Consider the following 13404-nt stretch of genomic DNA (forward strand, 5'->3'; position numbering starts at 1 on the left):
TGGGGATTGACAGCATTTTACTGTCAAAGTCATCCATCCAGTAGGGTAAGGACGGGCGGTTTTGATTTTGATTGTGCTTTCAGGGCTGATAAAAAGTCATAGAAGATGTTTGGTTCTGGGCGACTAAATCGCAGCAAAGAAAAGCTCCTGTCTCAGCTCTGGTTTTGAACTTTCAGCAGGTTTAAGTAAACATTGACAGATGATGTCTGAGTGGCAGTATAACCCTCAACACAGTGTACCAAGTCCCTTTTTCCAGCCGGTAGTTATGTAAGAATGTGACTTTGCCATGGTGTCACTTTGTTTGTGGACCAAGTATTGACTGCAACATTTTGTTTCGTCACTAACTCAGGTTTTTGGAGCCAGATGTGATATGTTTGGACAAGAGGGCAGAGCAAGATAGGACCCTGGAATTAGCAAATGCTAAGATATCAGCTAACATCAGTGATAGGGCAAGCAAGATGCAATACTTGTTCTTGTTAACAGAGACAATCCAAAACCTGCTTTGAAACTAAATGAACACCATGTTTATTAAAATGAATGTATTTTAGTAAAAAAACAAAAGTTGAAATGAAGTGTTAAGCCATATACTAAGCAGGAAAATCTTAGAAGTAGGGTCTCTTTGAACTACAGTAAATATGGAATATAAATTGCAGGACGTAGCCCACTTTTTAGATGTAAAAAAGGTATTATAAGGTTATACATTACATTTTTCTGCCTTCTTTGTGACGAGTGGAGACCCCCCCCCCCCCCCCGTTTAAAACCTGAATCAAAATATGCATGTCATCTTTCCACCTCTGATAATGTCACTTGTTAACCACGGCAGCCTCCCCCTTGTTTTTGATGCTATGGTATGTTCCTATAACAACTTCACACAACGGTCACTTCGCTGTTTCTGTAAACAGGAATTTCTTCTTTTAAACATTTCATCCTCTAGAGAAGCTCTCTGTGGCGTGGCTGTCTGTGAGACATTGTCTTTAAATGGTCAAAAATTGGTGGATACATTTCTCAAACAACAACCATTCCACCAGAGATTTGTGCTTGTAAGCAAGCAGAGACTACTCACCTGAAACAACGGCAGAAGGTGGTCTACAGAGGTCTGATAACTCACTTCTTTCACACATCGCTGCCCCACTCTTTAGAAAAGACTCATTTGAGGAGAGTGCTGCTTCCTCTGGAGCCACAAAGCACTTTATTTGTTAAACATTGGAGCAGTGCTTCCAAGAATTGTTAAGACGTTTGATTAGGAAATCATTGAAGAATCCCTTGGAAAAGAAGAAGAACTTCTGAATTATTGCAGGTGATTTACATATTATGTATCCTTTGTTGGTCTGTGATAAGTGAATAACCTTGAATGAATGTCTGTCAATTAACTGATGATTCTCTCTTGATGGCTCATTGGAAACTGGGTAGGTCAGTGGTTTATCCTTTCTGTAATCAGCAGACATGACACATTACTAATGTTAATACATAGTCTTGTTTCCTGACATTTGATTAGAGTAAGTCCAATATTGGCTTTGCTTTTATCGCAGCAAACTAAATAAAATAAAATAAAAAGATTATTTATATTTTGCCTTTGTCTCTGTCTCTATCTACCCCACAGGGAAATGTGAGGCTCTTTTATTACATGATGTTTATCAGCTTGCTGTTTGGTGCTAGACGGGCGCTTCATTTTAAGTGCTTTAAACAACTCTAAATCCTGCACACCCACATGTTTAACTCGCTGTATTTGAAACAAATAGAAAGGCGAGCTTTCAAACACACCATATTTTTATTAAAAAAATGTCTCATGGCATCAGGCTTGACATACCCGAGCATGAAGTGTGCCTCTGTCCAATCAAACCAGGCTGATTGCTGGTCTCCCAGAACTCCTGCAGCTTATCTTCATTTTTGCTGTGTCCATCTGTGGAAATATGCTGCAGAAAACAAGAGTCACAATTGCCAGATAAACTAAAATTATGAAGACTACATAACTGTGCTAGTTTAGCTCAGTCTGTAGAGCAGGCATATACCTTATACAAAGGAGACAGTCTGCAAAGGCTGCAGGTTTGACTCCTGACCTTGGCACTTTGATGCATTTCTAATCCACACTCTCTTACCCATGTTTCCTGTCTCTTTTCATCTGTCCCCCATCCTAGCTGTCCTAAAGAAAGCAAAAAATGCTACAAAAAAATCCTGGCACATGGTCAAACTGTTACAAATCCATGCTGAAGCTCAGTTGTAGTTTTGGTCATTCTTCAGGAAGATTAGCAGTTTGATCCAAGGTCCTCTAGTCCACATGTCCTTGGGCAAGACTCTAAACACTTGATTGCGCTTGAGTGGCATAGCCAGTAAAGTGTGAATGCTTTTGAATGCAATAGATTTTATACTGATGGATACTTTACAAAGCACTCTCTGCCATCACTGTAAAAATAAGTGAATAAGACATGAAGTTTAAAAGTTCTTTGAGTTGACAGACAACTAGCAAAGTGCTATTTAAGTCCATTAACCATTTACAATTGCAACAATAATGATTAATACGATTGTAAAGTGAATCCTCTTTAATGGAATAAGTAAACATGTGTGTAATTAACAACAGGTGTCCCAACACTTGAATTGTTTAATTGGAAACAATCCTGCCAATACTTTTGATGGTTTAAGTCATCAAACCTGTCTGACTAATTTTCTTATGTTTTTGAACATTTTATACATTCTTCTATTAAACCACACCTAACTCCTCCTGTGCTTTAAAATTTGTGTTCCTGCAAGAAACAACTTAAATGCATTCCTGCCTATCTTGTCAGCAGTGACACCCCAACAGAGACAGTCAGACTGAGTTACCTTAACAAGCTTTCTATCCCTAATCCCTTCCAAACCCCATCCATATTAAGAAACTGCTCCAGCCCTGTAACACAGGGGAGGTAAGGTGAGGGAGTTTACAGCAAGACACACAGAACTTTCACCCAAGAGACATATGGTTTGCGTCCTCTGAGATCACAATTTGGGTCCCACGGGTTCATGTCCCCAGGAGACTTTATGGTTTATGTCCTAGGCTTTATTTCCCATGTGAAACATCAAATATGATATCATATTATCATGATGGCCTCCTTTACCTAACGGAGTAGTTTTGGTGCTCAACATTCACAAATGTTTCTTATTTGACTTTTTTTTTCTTTATTTATTTTGTGTCTTTTATTTGTATGTGTATGTGTTATTTACATCAGGTACTTCTACTTACTTTTATTGGTTCTATTCATATCCCTATATTTCATTTTTATATTCCATATAAGGGCAACCATAATAACTGAAATGGGGATAAATAAAGTATTTCTGATTCAAACTGTGACATTTTTACATTGAAAGAAACCAGTTTAACCAGATAAATTAGCCCAGAGAAGTCAATGGAGTATTTTTTCTCTCTGAGCTTGACACTTGAAAAGTTGGGGCTGGTATTTAACATCAGACATAAAGCCAGAGCTGGTAATTAATGTCAGACATGTTGGAAAGACAAACTTTAACTGGGCAATGGGGATCCATTGTGTCACATTGTGGAAACAGTGCATCTTTAGTTTTTGTCATGCAAGTCCTCAACAACTCAAAAGACCCCCCACCCCCAATACTATACTGGCTGGCTAAATGGCTCCCCTCACCACTCTGAAATGAACTTTGTGCTGTCTTTAAATTTTGACAGATGATGTTTGATTGACAGTTCAGTCTGTGTCCGTCAACTCAGTTTGAGCAACAAAGGCAACATGGCTTTCCTGGTAGAAAGCTATAAATCTCACACAAGCACACAGTGGAGGGTTGTCATGTGTGACTGATGACAAGAAGTCCTTCCTCACCTCACCTCTCTCTCTCGCTCTCTCTCGCTCTCTCTTTTCACACACAGACATCTATATCAGGCTATGCTTGTGCTAATAGCTGTATGCTAATCAGGGTACTTCCAGGTGCAGAAATAGATGCGGAACATTAAGAGTAAATTTAGCTTTAATAACCGGGCTAATCACACCATTAATGTTACATCAAGTCTGACGCACACTTGGAGGGTGTGTAGCATTCTTGTTCTTCTAATAGAGGGTTTCCACCTGACTGCCGCTCACTGAGGGATGCTGGGAAGCAGGAAACAAGGGGTTGGAGAAACTGTGCTCCGTGTGCATCTCAAGCTCTCCTCTCCATGTGTGTGTGAAAGTGTAAAATGTGAGAGCTGCAGCTTTCAGGCTTCACGCCGTTTTGTTGTGTTTGTTTTATTTTGTCTCGTCTATAAATGATGAAGCTCCAGACAAGAGAGAGAGGAAGAGAGGCACTCAGGCCTCCCTGGGGGGCAAGTGTTCACTACTGGGCATTGTCCCCTCGGCATCATCCACCTCCCCAGAACCATTATGCCTCATGACATACCAATGAGGACAGATTGTGTGAGTGTGACTGAAATGAATGATTACCTATGAAACTGAGACTACATTTTACTCCTTGTTTTTAGTGTATTTTTTTATTGAAAGTAGTAAGTTTGGCATCCATCAAAAGGTAATATATAAGTTATTGCTCTTTAAAAGATGGTATTCAGTTTCTCATTATGTCCTGGAAACAGTTCGTCAGAGCTCTGTCTATAAATCGCCAACAAATCCATCTCTTCTGTTTACTCCAGTTTACAACTTTACCGACCTTGTGAGCCATCATTGTGAACATCACCAATAACGTTCAGTGTTATAATCTCCTTCCAAATAAAATAAATCAAATATATAATGATTTGAAGGTTGACATTAACTCACTGAGAAATTAAACAATGTTGAGGATGTTACATGAAGTGTAAAACAAGTGTGATCCTTTCTGGAAAGATGCAGGAGTCTAGATTTCACGAGACCAACAAAACCACAATAAACATATACATGCAGATATTGGACCCTGCACTCATTCAGGACTTCCATGACCACTAGGCTGCCCCTAGGGGAGGGGTCACTGTCATGTCCAGCTCTGCCTCTTAGGTTATGTTTTCATTTTTTGGTATATCATTAGTTATTTCCTGTTTTACTTTGTCTTACTTACCTCTCCTCTCGTTTCAGATCCTCCACTTCCTGCCCTTGATTGTTTCCCACCTGATTGATTGTATGAAGCTGCATTTTATTGTCTCGCCCTCACTTTTTAGTTTTTAGTGTGTCTACCCCTGTCCTTCTGTGCCAGTACGTCTTTGTTCCTTTGTTAAAGCCTTATGCTGAAGTCAGACTATACACATTTTTTTGTCTGGTACAAAGGTCACTGTGTCAGATTAGGCATACATTTGTGCCGTGATTTGAACAACAGAAATGACTTAAATGCTTTGGAAGCAAGAGGGGCTGGGCTAGACAATATCCGGAAAGAAGACTGTAAGCGTTACAAATCTGTATTAAAGTACATTTAAATTTTAAATGTTACACTGGCTCATAGTTCCATCTCTGAGCATCAACTTCACCATTCTTCTTTCGCTTCACCATTTAGTTTTAATACGCTCTGAACTAGTGTGCATGCAGAGCCTCTGTGCTGTCATCGGTCAATATTACTGCTGGGACAGAAGAAGAAGGCAGAAAGAAAAATCAAACATGCTAGACTTTCTGTCAGGAGGCTATAAGACGACCCAGATGTGACCTTGATTACAGAAACTTTAGTCTATCTAGTCAGCTGAATGAACTGTGCCCATGTTTCAGGTATCCCAGGGCTACTGGTCGGGGAGGAGGCCTTGCTGTTGTTTTTGTTGTTTATTTTATTGTGTTTGTGGTGGATCTGAAAGCAGATTGTGAAAGTTGTCTTGTCCAAAGTTAGATGAGAATCACTTTCACCGCCTCTTAAGCATTGCACTCACATAACATTGTCAGACTAAAAATTGATATAAAATTGCTACTAAACTAACAATTTCCCACAACTCAATTGCATTGGAATCTTAAACTGCAAGGTTGAAACAGCATTGGTCGGGTAAGCTCCATTTTTTTCCAACTTGCAGTCTTTAACCCAATCTGTTGTGGCCTTAGGTGACATTACTTGAGGCGTTTTATCAGACTTCACAAAGCTCACTCAGGGGTTACAAAATGCTTCCTACAGCTTTTCCACATGCTGTTGTACTCTCCTGTAGGCCTGTGAGAGGACTTTGAAGTATAAAATCAATGGAGAACCGGAGCTAGGACTGGAGGCAACTAGCCTGGCTTGAAAGTTAAAATCTCTCTTTAGACACTTTGAAATATCAGCTGTTGACGTTGTATTTATTTACGGTATTAAGGGTACAATATCATCTGCTATATGTGTTTTCTAAAAGAGATAAATATTAAGGCGGAAGTGTGTCGAAGTCACATGACAAAACTGTGTTTAAACAACTTTTAATCAGACTCTCCTCTCAAAGAAAAACAAGCCTTTGTATATTATCGATGGTAAATTGGACTCAAGCTGTGGTGAAATTCACACTCAACCTCATGGTCTCTAAAAGTTTGAAACACTTGTCAGTGTTAAACATGTTTCTCAGTTGAGTAAACCGACCTTTCTGCACAGTTGACTGAGGACATTAATTATGCATTTGTAACCACACAGATGTTTAAAAATTGAGTCATCTATGCAGTTAAAGTGAACCCTGCAGCGTTTAAACTTCTTTGACTGACTTTTTTTTCATGCATAGTGCTTTATTAGAACGTGACAAGTAAAGAGAGACAGGATCAACGAGAGAGTGGTGAAGATATGGAGCAAAGGCCCTCGGCTCAAATCAAAACCGCATTGTTGAGGTAAAGACTTAGACTTCTTTAATTACTCTTCCATGACAGCTATGGAGCACACCTTCTTACTTCTTCAGAGCACTGCAATGAAGGAAAGGCCAGTAGGTATGTGAAAAACCTCAAACAAAGTTGTGTTAAAATATTCTCCGACCAGATGTACAAGCTAAACTGGAGGCTAAAAAGAGGGAAGGTTTTCCTGCTCAGAAGAAAGCATAACAACTGTGGTGACTTTTCCCCTGTTTTTCCCTCAAGACCTTGTCTCTCTAAGAGACAAAAAAAATGATAATGGTATGGTAAAATGGCAGCCATTAAGTCTTTAGAGTTATGTCTCTCTTTCCCTCCATGGGGAATGTCACAGAGGTTTTTTCTGCTACGACTCTGTCCGTGGTGCTGATTGTGGACGTGTCAGCAGAGCAGAGCTGTCTGAGGTGTTTGAGGGGTTTCATGCTGACTGAGATGTGTGCACTCAGCCTGTGTCAGATCTTCTTAATCACTGACACATTATTTGCCTTTGTCTACTTCACTATGCAGTCTATGTGAGCTGCATTCCTTGCAAAGGCTTTGGACTTCTTTTGCTAACAAATGACAATATAGTTGTGTCATACATTGACCTGATGATATGTGCACCTCTTGTGATAGCCCACTTTTAACTTTAGGACAAGTATATGAGAACCTGCACCATTATTTTCCCCAACAAAAGAGACGTTTGTCCTCCAGTCCTGATAGGCTGTATATCAGGTGCTGGAGCAGATTGGTAGTTAGTAAAAGGGTTAGTGCATTATTCCTTTTGATCCTCCTGCACAGCATTCACAAACAATGTGTACATGCTGTATTAAGCAGGTGTTACTGTTTTTAAAGGCTAACAAATATACAGACTACAGCTTACAGATATAAGTAATTAGGGCTGCACCCAAAAGTCAAAGATTGATATCATCAGTTGAGAGGACCCTAGGTAGACCTCGAATTATGTCAGCTAAATACCAGAACCATTTAGTGAGTGTGCAATTTTACACAGAGCAATGCAGTAAAAACAGTATGTTACATTGCATAAAAATGTACTAAGATTTGTTGGTGTATCACTTTTTAACTTGAGTTACCTGCAGATCAGTCATCCTCTGCAAAACAAAATGGCCTGGTAATTAAAACCAGTTAAAGAAAAACTGATTTAAGCAGTTTGATATTAAAAGTCATTGGGTCTCTTTTCTTTGGCAGTCCAAGGATTTCAGGAGGGTCTTGCTCTCTATGGCTGCTTAGCCGGTGTTTGGGTTCAGATTCCTTCAGCTTTTATTGTTCAAATGTTTTTTACAGAGAAAAAATAACTGCAGGCACCAACCCTTCTACCAAACAAGTGGACCAAGAAATTATAACTATTATAAACCCTGAACAGAGCAGTTTGACATGAAGAATGTGTGATCATACAACGCTGCTCAAAGGGCTTCAGGCTCAGGGGGCTGTGAACCAAGATGCCACTTACTCTGGTACAAAACATCAAATGACAACATTTAAGTTTGTTATTGTACATGCTTCCTCTACAAAAAATAAATAAATGTATAATGATAATAATAAATAAACTCTATAGATATTTATTGTACATTTGAGACTCATGTGGCTAATGTAGGATTTAACTAAGAAATTTGAGTAAAGGGCAGAGATAACCAAAGACTTAAAGGGATACTTCACCCGTTGAAACATGAATCTGTACTGACATTGGGTCATATATGTAGTAGAAATGTGAAATAAATTTTGAAGTTGGTGCTTTCTTGGCCGAGAAAAGGCAGAAAGTGTTTTTTTGGCCCATGTGGATGAAAGACACTAAATCCCAGAATGCACAGCACCGCATGCCACTCCCACTAAGGTCCTATATTTCAGAATCAGAATCAGAAATACTTTATTAATCCCAGAGGGAAATTCGATCGTTACAGTTTCTCCAAAATATAAAATATAGCAGTAGAACTATAGTAATAAAAACATTTACAGACATATTTAACACATGAGGCCATTTCCTCAACTGATTCTGAGATTTCTTCCAGAATTGAATTGGTATCTTGGAAATTCCTGGCAGAAAACAGACTATGTCTGTGTCCATAGGCAAACAGTGAGAGCACTGACACTACCAGTCTGCCCCAGCTCGAGCCGGCCCCGGCTCCTCGTCCCCACCGCCGCCGACAGGAAGGCCTTATGTCTCGGCTGCTGAGCTGGCAGCGGACGGTGGCGGCCAGCAATATAGCCGCGAGACGGTTGCTGCCGACAGGCCGGTCTTGTGTCGCAGCGGCCCCGGCGGCCAGCTGTGGCCGGTGGCCAGCAGCCGGCAGCCCTGGCGGCCAGCGGCGGCCCATGGCGGCTAGTGGGCAACCCCGGGGGCCAGCGGCCGCAGCAGCCAAAACACAAGACCAGAAAAATACTACCAGGTTTCTAATGATACAAAGCTTAATGTAAATGGGTGAAGTATCCCTTTAAGATTCAGCCTTTGGGTATCATCATCATGTCAACCAAATTTCTTGACAAACCATTCCGCTTTTTTTCAAGACATATCAGAGAAAAAGCCTCCAAACAGGTAGACCAACATCACCTTGAAAATTTAAGTCACCACAAGGTTGTCAGAGGGAAAACAATCTAAAGTTGTCACCACATTCAATCCCAGATTGAAGGTTGGCACCATGCCTTCGTCTCTTTCTCTTCAGCACAGTCATGCTCCTCTAGCAAGTCAGTTGGTTTAAGGGCTACAGCCCTCCCCTTTCATCCCCCTTGGATTCAAAGAGAACAGATTTCTGCCTTGAATTTCTTGGTACAAGTACAGAGTGACCCAGCATTTAGGGCCTAGCCATCCAAGTACTCTTTGAGACATGCAATGTTTCGTTGGCTATCCCAGTGGGGTCAGGTCTTTGGTAAGCTGTCACGGAACGAAAATGTTTTGTGATTTTATGATGTACACCAGGGGTCATCAACTACATTTGTACAAGGGCCAGCTTTTTTCTTAACAGACACTTCGGGGGCCGGACTTTAAAATATGCTTGCACATAAGCCTGACAGCTATCAAGCCTGATGTGAAGAAGTTGGTGTCAGAGGGGAAATGTAATTTCTCCCATTAACCCTTTGAAGTATTTCAGCCCTGTGATTTCATTTTTATGTTTACTGTTAATCAGGTCTGGGCTCCTTACTTTCTCCCAAAATAAGGCCTTTAATTTTTCTAAATCATCATTTATTTCAAATATTTCTGATAAAACAAGAGACTAGCATTTTCCACACTTTTTCCTCTTTTCTGTATTTGACTTTATGTTGAAGGTTGTTCTTAAAGGGGCCGGATGGGAAGCTTTGGGGGGGTTGGATGTGGCCTGCGGGCCGCCAGTTTCACTGCTGTACACCAACAAAAGAAGACAGTATTCATGTATATAACTGATTTCTGCACCATTACAGACTGTCAGTAGAAATGTGAAGTCTTGCTGATTGTAATTTCCCAGTGGTTGGCTAAAAGCATAGAGAAGCAGGTGACCTGAGCGTTATAAGAACACCTGGAGCGGCTGATTGTGTTTGCCATTTGGCATGACACCTGGCTTAGTGGGACCCCTGTAGCTGTGAGAGAAGCAAGGAACCCAGGCCTGCAGAGAGGCAGATGCAAATCAGAGACCTCTCACATGTGATTGTGCTGTTGACATTCTGCATTTGACCTGTCCTTTTAATTGCCGGAATTCAATTTTATCGACTGCAGCCAAGAGGCCAGAGACAAAAATGTCTTTGTGACAATTAAAAATATATTTTCCTGGTTCGAATACTTCCCAGAATTAGTTGAAGTATTGCTTTATAACCACATTAACTTCAAACAACCAGAAAGACAGAGCAGATCATTAAATTCAAACAGACCTTTACTGCTCTTTGAAAAGGAATAGTACATACAGGCAGACTAAGATCATTCTCCTTCAGAGCTTTTCATACTACAACCTCAGACCTTTTTCTTGTGTCTCATTATGAGAAAGTTATTCTTATATCTGTAACTAGGAGCTGTGAAAAGTAAGGTAGGATCATCTTACTGGTTGGAAAAGGCAAATCAGTTATTTTTGTTTGTACAGTTTTAAAATTCCAATGTAAAATCTAAAGGGACACGACACTACCGTACGTGAAGTGCCAGTTTTAAATCAAATGGACTACAATTCATCCAGTGGGGGACACGAATGTCTGCACCAATTTTATTTTAGCACAATCCATCCAACAGTTGTTCAGATATGTGAAATCAATCTCAACAAAATGTTAACCTCAAGGTGGAGAAATGTTATGGCTACGTCAAAGTGAATAGGATTAATCCAAATCATGAATGAATGGGACACGGCTCACTCTGTCAAAAAGGTCATGTTCTTTGTTTGCTTTTTGCATATTTTCATTAGTTCCTGTTCTTCGTGTCTTTGTGTTTTTACTCACCCTTGTCTCTGTCATTTCAGATCCAGCTCCTCATGTTCCCGCCTTGTGGGTCAGCCTCACCTTGATTACCTACACCTGCGGCTCGTTATCCCCTGATTGTCTTTGTATTTATGCTGCATTCATGTGGTGTCGGGCACATCGGAAAAACGAGTTTCCGAAATGTAAAATAAACATGAACGCCTGCTCAAATCGGAACAACAACTCGGAAACTCGGAAAATAATTAGGTGTCCGACTTCCCGACTTGACGTCAAAATCGTCATCACGTAGGGGGCAAAACATGTTTTTTCAATGTTAACAATCTTTTTTATTAATTCACATAGTTAAACTTTTTGCTCAAATCGTTTTCGTAGCATCAGCGCAGCTTTGTTGCTGTTGTTACAACATTCCGACTTTCTGAACTGAAATCACTTGAACACACCAAAGTCGGAAGAACGACTTCCAAACTCGAACACTTGGACCACACAAGCAGCACATGAATACAGAATCTATCCCATTTGTGCTCCCTCATGTTACCATTTCCCAGTATTTCCCTAATGTACCTCTTCATAGCAGTTTTCTTATGTGTATGTTCTCTATCGTATCGAGACTATCTCCAGCCTCGTACATATAATGTAACGGGGTGGAGAAATAATCTCTTCACTCAGAGAACCAAGGTTACTATGTAACGCTATGATCTTTGCCTGTTCAATGACCAAGCCTTTTGCCTTCTCTGGATTTGTTTGCCGATTGTTTAGCCTCACTGTGTACCGAACCTTGGACTTCATTATACGACTTGTCTTTTTAATGCTGCCTCTGAGTCTGTGTGTATCCATTGTGTGCTGATCTTTGAAGCAGAATAAGATAGATGAATACAAAACAATATATTTCTGTTTACGTTTATATAGAAAATGATCTCATTCAGCCTATAACTAGACATACCAGGAAAGGTTTCCTCAGCTGGTTGGCCAATGTGTTCTTAATTAGACAACTTTTAACTTGTTATGGAGTTTTCAGACCAAAAGTGAATTGAATTTTTCACATGGAAGATTAAAAATGTAAATGCAAAGATGTCAATTTGTAACAAGCAACTTGGTCAATGGGAATACTCCAATTTGTATAAAAATACATATTCATGCAAGGAATACAAACTCCATAAAAAATGGGATTTTAAAGCTCCTGTGGGGATTATTAAACTAGCTATTAAACAGATAGAAGTTAATACTGATGCCTCTACATGACCTACTAAAGGGGCAAATTGACAATTTCTGTGGTGTAGTAGGTGTCAGATGAGACGATTAACTTTTAAAAACTTTTTCCACAGCAAATATTGAAAAATAATTGACATATTTTGCTGTTAAAAGACTGCGGGATGACATTTTTAGTAAAAAAAAAAAAAAAAAAGTAAGTCTACTTACAGGTACAGGTTAAGATCAGTGAAGAGTGAAGACATATTACTGCTCTGTCCACAGGGGACGTCAAAGTCAACACATATAAATTCCTCAAAGGAGCTTTGAAGTCTTGTAAAAGCTGTATTCAGCGTTTATACAAATCAGCATCATGGCATTAATAATTCGTCATCCTTTTGACACAGCCATTGCAGTTAAATTTAAACAAAATCTATACAATTTGGGTTCTCACAGCTGTAGTGAGCCAGATTTTTGCCAATGTGTGACTTCATCAATACAGTGAAACTGCCACTGCCAAGAATCAAAGAGCTGCTGTGCAGGTAAAACCAAACAGAACTTGTTGGTGTTCATCTTGGAGTTACTGGCTCCATTGGCACTGGTCAACCTCATTTCGAAATTCAGCAAAGGTATCCCAGAAACAGCTCCAAGAGAAAGAGGTGAAATTCTGACAGCTGTTTTCTACGGTGGCCAGGAGGTGCATAGGCTCTGCAACAGCTGAAACAACGTACATTTAGAAAAATGCACAGCATATTCAGAAATGCTGCACGCTTGGAGGGCTGATAGTTATGACACGATACCCATGTATAGAGGCTACAGTCCTCGTCGCAGGTGCTCTGGTTTGAATCTGACCTCAGGCCTTTTGCTGCATGTCATCCCCTGCTCTCTCCTCTCAAAATGTCCTGTCTCTCTTCAGCTGTCCCATCCTTTAAAAAGGAAAAAAGCAAAACATAAATAAAGATTAAATGAGCTTTCACACCTAAAAGCCCCCGTAGTTTTCCCCTACAGTTGACATCATTAATTCAGTAACAGATGGGTTTGGTTCTCTGATGTATCTGTAAGGCGCATTGTCAAAACTTGTGTGCAACTTACGCAAAAGACAAACACACAAAAATCCTTCAGTCAAACT

The 13404-nt window shown here is 40.1% G+C and overlaps 1 long non-coding RNA gene across 1 annotated transcript; it reads right to left on the reverse strand.

Moving 5' to 3' along the window:
- Positions 1 to 1128: 1128 nt before the first annotated feature.
- On the reverse strand, positions 1129 to 11231 carry LOC132988142 (uncharacterized). The gene is made up of 2 exons (XR_009675784.1): positions 11112 to 11231; positions 1129 to 1900 (listed from the first exon to the last, which is right to left on the reverse strand). It is a non-coding gene; the product is annotated as an uncharacterized LOC132988142 (long non-coding RNA).
- Between the last annotated feature and the right edge of the window lie 2173 nt (positions 11232 to 13404).

The sequence above is a fragment of the Labrus mixtus genome, chromosome 2, assembly GCF_963584025.1.
Source record: "Labrus mixtus chromosome 2, fLabMix1.1, whole genome shotgun sequence".
NCBI classification, from domain to species: domain Eukaryota; kingdom Metazoa; phylum Chordata; class Actinopteri; order Labriformes; family Labridae; genus Labrus; species Labrus mixtus.